This window comes from Oncorhynchus gorbuscha, linkage group LG09 (assembly GCF_021184085.1).
Source record: "Oncorhynchus gorbuscha isolate QuinsamMale2020 ecotype Even-year linkage group LG09, OgorEven_v1.0, whole genome shotgun sequence".
NCBI classification, from domain to species: Eukaryota; Metazoa; Chordata; class Actinopteri; order Salmoniformes; family Salmonidae; genus Oncorhynchus; species Oncorhynchus gorbuscha.
In genome coordinates this window covers 45,059,464-45,066,150 of record NC_060181.1, presented here as the reverse complement: position 1 = coordinate 45,066,150, position 6,687 = coordinate 45,059,464, and positions in this window count along the sequence as shown.

Below are 6,687 nucleotides of genomic sequence, written 5' to 3'. Positions count from 1 at the left end.
TCTGCGCTGACCAGCTCCCGGAGGCACATCCTCAGCATCTCCACCCCATCTGAGAGAAAGGAGTGACAGGCTGGGGACTGGGGACAGCATGTGGAACCTCAGTACCTTTAAGTACCCATTGAGGTTGTAGAGGTCCAGAATTGGTCGAAACCCTCCATCTCTTTTTAGGACCACAAAATAAGGAGTAGAACCCACATAGATGTTCTGAACTTTCGATCCTGCGGATGGCACCCTTGTCCAGGAGTGAAAGAGAGCCGCAGGGGGTCGGCCACCGTGGTGTGGCCACCATGGTGGGGCCACCGTGGGGGTCGGCCACCGTGGGGACACGAAGGCCGGCACCCGAATTGGAGTCGGTACCCCTCGAGCATTGTGGACAACACCCATGGGGATTCAACACACTCCTCCCACTTTGCCCTTTGAGATCAGGAGAAGCGGCCGAGGCAGGGGAAGGGCGTGTTAGGGGTCCTGCCGGGGCCCACCTTTCCTCTGGCGCCCCGAGCACCTGGCTACCCCAGGCACATCCCTAAGGTGGTGACGGTTGCCAGGTTGTTGTTCCACTGCACAGCTAGCATAAACAATTTTACCCCAAGAAGTATACAATTGCGTCGGCGTTTCCTTCCCTTCATTGTAACGTATATTGTAACGTATAAAGAAATCCTTTATGAAACAGATATAAAGCTGCTTTTGATGGCCTGTCAACCTGGTAGCCCCTTCATGGTAGTGAACAGTGCCAGCATTGTCCCCAGGAACATCCTATCACTGGCCAACAAGGAACAGCTATCATCTCCATCGAAGCTATCAACCTCCTGACACAGGTCATGCGCCCTCCGTTCAAGGTGGTCCCTAACCCTAACCCTGTCCAGGACTAGCAAGCAGATGGGCTCTGCCTGCGGTGGCTCCGGGCAAGCTTCCTGGGAGGGGTACTGTGCCCAGTAGAGGGCCTAACAGATTGCTGGCGCACCACTCCTGAAGGAGGGAGCTCATCCCCAGCCTGAGCCCGAGCCTGGCTGACCCACTCGCGCATGGCCTCCAGTCACGCCAGGCGCAGGCGTTCTGAGAACACCACAAAACAGGCATCCAGTAGGGCGCTCCACCGCCCTCTCCGCGTGGCTCAAACCCAGGCAGTGCATACACGAGGTATGCAGGGGGTGTGCCACAATCACACCTGTCAAAAAGGTAAGCCAAGCGAGCACGGCCATGGAGCTGGGTTCTGACACCCTGGTGAGGGATAAATTACCCAGTATCTCTGCAAAAACAGGGAAGACCCGTGTGGGAAAAACAGGCAGACAAAAAACAGCAACCAGGTAATGGATTTGAATTGCGGTTCTCTTTTTTTTTACACCAACTGCAATATTACCTAGCTGGTTTAATATCAAACAGTAAAAACAGCACCATATGATGGAGTAACTCCGTTAAGGAGTTCATGTCTCAACATAGTGGAAGCCCACCACAATACTCTTACATTCTGCAGGGGATTCTGCAGGGGAAAGAACCAAAAAAGAAAACACACACCATGTGAAGCAATTCACAGCACACACAGAACAAGCCAGTTGGAAAGTTGTGTACCACAGTTTGTGGCAGCAAGAGGCACACGGAGTCTAGTGTAACGCTAACAAAACACAAGCACGTCAACCACGGGCGGAAGATACAGATCAACCACGTGCAGCAAGTGGAGCACTCAAGAGGATGGGCTGGCCATGTGGCCGGATGCAAACAGCCAGTGAGTATAAGTCCATTACATTTACATTTAAGTCATTTAGCAGACACTCTTATCCAGAGCGACTTACAAATTGGTGCATTCACCTTATGACATCCAGTGGAACAGTCACTTTACAATAGTACATCTAAATCTTAAAGGGGGGGGGGGGGGTGAGAAGGATTACTTTATCCTATCCTAGGTATTCCTTAAAGAGGTGGGGTTTCAGGTGTCTCCGGAAGGTGGTGATTGACTCCGCAGTCCTGGCGTCGTGAGGGAATTTGTTCCACCATTGGGGGGCCAGAGCAGCGAACAGTTTTGACTGGGCTGAGCGGGAACTGTACTTCCTCAGTGGTAGGGAGGCGAGCAGGCCAGAGGTGGATGAACGCAGTGCCCTTGTTTGGGTGTAGGGCCTGATCAGAGCCTGGAGGTACTGAGGTGCCGTTCCCCTCACAGCTCCGTAGGCAAGCACCATGGTCTTGTAGCGGATGCGAGCTTCAACTGGAAGCCAGTGGAGAGAGCGGAGGAGCGGGGTGACGTGAGAGAACTTGGGAACGTTGAACACCAGACGGGCTGCGGCGTTCTGGATGAGTTGTAGGGGTTTAATGGCACAGGCAGGGAGCCCAGCCAACAATCCAGTAATCCAGTAATCCAGACGGGAGATGACAAGTGCCTGGATTAGGACCTGCGCCGCTTCCTGTGTGAGGCAGGGTCGTACTCTGCGGATGTTGTAGAGCATGAACCTACAGGAACGGGCCACCGCCTTGATGTTAGTTGAGAACGACAGGGTGTTCTCCAGGATCACGCCAAGGTTCTTAGCGCTCTTGGAGGAGGACACAATGGAGTTGTCAACCGTGATGGCGAGATCATGGAACGGGCAGTCCTTCCCCGGGAGGAAGAGCAGCTCCGTCTTGCCGAGGTTCAGCTTGAGGTGGTGATCCGTCATCCACACTGATATGTCTGCCAGACATGCAGAGATGCGATTCGCCACCTGGTCATCAGAAGGGGGAAAGGAGAAGATTAATTGTGTGTCGTCTGCATAGCAATGATAGGAGAGACCATGTGAGGTTATGACAGAGCCAAGTGACTTGGTGTATAGCGAGAATAGGAGAGGGCCTAGAACAGAGCCCTGGGGGACACCAGTGGTGAGAGCGCGTGGTGAGGAGACAGATTCTCGCCACGCCACCTGGTAGGAGCGACCTGTCAGGTAGGACGCAATCCAAGCGTGGGCCGCGCCGGAGATGCCCAACTCGGAGAGGGTGGAGAGGAGGATCTGATGGTTCACAGTATCGAAGGCAGCCGATAGGTCTAGAAGAATGAGAGCAGAGGAGAGAGAGTTAGCTTTAGCGGTGCGGAGCGCCTCCGTGATACAGAGAAGAGCAGTCTCAGTTGAATGACTAGTCTTGAAACCTGACTGATTTGGATCAAGAAGGTCATTCTGAGAGAGATAGCGGGAGAGCTGGCCAAGGACGGCACGTTCAAGAGTTTTGGAGAGAAAAGAAAGAAGGGATACTGGTCTGTAGTTGTTGACATCGGAGGGATCGAGTGTAGGTTTTTTCAGAAGGGGTGCAACTCTCGCTCTCTTGAAGACGGAAGGGACGTAGCCAGCGGTCAGGGATGAGTTGATGAGCGAGGTGAGGTAAGGGAGAAGGTCTCTGGAAATGGTCTGGAGAAGAGAGGAGGGGATAGGGTCAAGCGGGCAGGTTGTTGGGCGGCCGGCCGTCACAAGATGCGAGATTTCATCTGGAGAGAGAGGGGAGAAAGAGGTCAGAGCACAGGGTAGGGCAGTGTGAGCAGAACCAGCGGTGTCGTTTGACTTAGCAAACGAGGATCGGATGTCGTCGACCTTCTTTTCAAAATGGTTGACGAAGTCATCTGCAGAGAGGGAGGAGGGGGGAGGAGGATTCAGGAGGGAGGAGAAGGTGGCAAAGAGCTTCCTAGGGTTAGAGGCAGAAGCTTGGAATTTAAAGTGGTAGAAAGTGGCTTTAGCAGCAGAGACAGAAGAGGAAAATGTAGAGAGGAGGGAGCGAAAGGATGCCAGGTCCGCAGGGAGGCGAGTTTTCCTCCATTTCCGCTCGGCTGCCCGGAGCCCTGTTCTGTGAGCTCGCAATGAGTCGTCGAGCCACGGAGCGGGAGGGGAGGACCGAGCCGGCCTGGAGGAAAGTGGGCATAGAGAGTCAAAGGATGCAGAAAGGGAGGAGAGGAGGGTTGAGGAGGCAGAATCAGGAGATAGGTTGGAGAAGGTTTGAGCAGAGGGAAGAGATGATAGGATGGAAGAGGAGAGAGTAGCGGGGGAGAGAGAGCGAAGGTTGGGACGGCGCGATACCATCCGAGTAGGGGCAGTGTGGGAAGTGTTGGATGAGAGCGAGAGGGAAAAGGATACAAGGTAGTGGTCGGAGACGTGGAGGGGAGTTGCAATGAGGTTAGTGGAAGAACAGCATCTAGTAAAGATGAGGTCGAGCGTATTGCCTGCCTTGTGAGTAGGGGGAAGGTGAGAGGGTGAGGTCAAAAGAGGAGAGGAGTGGAAAGAAGGAGGCAGAGAGGAATGAGTCAAAGGTAGACGTGGGGAGGTTAAAGTCGCCCAGAACTGTGAGAGGTGAGCCGTCCTCAGGAAAGGAGCTTATCAAGGCATCAAGCTCATTGATGAACTCTCAGAGGGAACCTGGAGGGCGATAAATGATAAGGATGTTAAGCTTGAAAGGGCTGGTAACTGTGACAGCATGGAATTCAAAGGAGGCGATAGACAGATGGGTAAGGGGAGAAAGAGAGAATGACCACTTGGGAGAGATGAGGATCCCGGTGCCACCACCCCGCTGACCAGAAGCTCTCGGGGTGTGCGAGAACACGTGGGCGGACGAAGAGAGAGCAGTAGGAGTGGCAGTGTTATCTATGGTGATCCATGTTTCCGTCAGTGCCAAGAAGTCGAGGGACTGGAGGGAGGCATAGGCTGAGATGAACTCTGCCTTGTTGGCCGCAGATCGGCAGTTCCAGAGGCTACCGGAGACCTGGAACTCCACGTGGGTCGTGCGCGCTGGGACCACCAGATTAGGGTGGCCGCGGCCATGCGGTGTGGAGCGTTTGTATGGTCTGTGCAGAGAGGAGAGAACAGGGATAGACAGACACATAGTTGACAGGCTACAGAAGAGGCTACGCTAATGCAAAGGAGATTGGAATGACAAGTGGACTACACGTCTCGAATGTTCAGAAAGTTAAGCTTACGTAGCAAGAATCTTATTGACTAAAATTATTAAAATGATACAGTACTGCTGAAGTAGGCTAGCTGGCAGTGGCTGCGTTGTTGACTTTGTAGGCTAGCTGGCAGTGGCTGCGTTGTTGACACTACACTAATCAAGTCGTTCCGTTGAGTGTAATAGTTTCTACATTGCTGCTATTCGGGGGCTAGCTGGCTAGCTAGCAGTGTTGATTACGTTACGTTGCGTTAAAAGAACGACAATAGCTGGCTAGCTAACCTAGAAAATCGCTCTAGACTACACAATTATCTTTGATACAAAGACGGCTATGTAGCTAGCTATGTAGCTAGCTACGATCAAACAAATCAAACCGTTGTACTGTAATGAAATGAAATGAAAATGTGATACTACCTGTGGAGCGAAGCGGAATGCGACCGGGTTGTTGAGTTCTATTCGGAAGATGTTGGCTAGCTGTTGGCTAGCTAGCAGTGTCTCCTACGTTAAGGACGTCAAATAGCTGGCTAGCTAACCTCGGTAAATTAAGATAATCACTCTAAGACTACACACTCTAAACTACACAATTATCTTGAATACGAAGACAGCAAAGACAACTATGTAGCTAGCTAACACTACACTAATCAAGTCGTTCAGTTGAGTGTAATAGTTTCTACAGTGCTGCTATTCGGTAGACAGTGGACGTTTGCTAGCTGGCTAGCTGCTTGGGCAGATAGCAGTGTAGCCTACGTTAGGACGACGAAATACGATAATTACGCAATTATCTTTGATACAAAGACGGCTATGTAGCTAGCTAAGAAGAAATTGCTAAGATTAGACAAATCAAACCGTTGTACTATAATGAAATGTAATGAAATGTAATGAAAAAGTTATACTACCTTCGGATCGAAGTGTGGATGCGACCGCTCGCTCCAACCCGGAAGTGACACTCAAGATATTACACTTCCCAGTGACTTACCAATCGAACCATGCAATCTCTTTTATAAAAGTGTGTGCTGTCTCTAAGACCCATGACATCATTCACCCACAGTAAATTCAAAGCTTGAGCAAAGATGATATTGACTGGGAGAGAAGTGAGGTGGGGGAGACTAAGTGACTAAGTTTTTGGTGACAATCAGCAATATTTTTGCGTTATGGTTTGTAAGTGTAACAGTGTAATTACATTTTAAATTCCTGCATAAAATGGGTAATATGCCACCTCCTGGTAGATTAGTGTGTTTACATTGTCTAATACACCCAGTGATAAAATTATGGGATTTTGGGTAATCCACCGCAGATTTATGCAGAATTGCTATGGTTGAGGTGAAAATTGAATGGTTCCGGGAGAGAAATTTGTCAAATCCACCTTTTACATTGTACATTAGAAATGTATGTTATTAGTAACTACTGTTGTTGGTTTGGCTTCAAATAAACCACTCTGTTATTTGCCGAATCTCAGTTTTCCTTGTGGGTTTTATGCTAGCTAAAGTTCCCTCTTTGAAATTGGTAGCTAACTCGAAAATGCATCTTCTTTAGGAGTGCTATTTATATCCCCATCGACTAATGATCATTCATCCATACTATGTGTGTCCCATCATTGCAGGTAATTTATGACAAATGTATATGTTTTATAAACTCATAAGCACCAGCCAGTGTATTTGCCTAGTTTGTTAGTTGAGGCAAATATGTATCATCTTCTAGGTGTAATATATTTCTTTGTAATACATTCTAGGTGTATTATATATTTCTTTGCCACAAGTTATTTTTTCTATATTTTGAATACTAAAATGGATGATGCTGTAAATA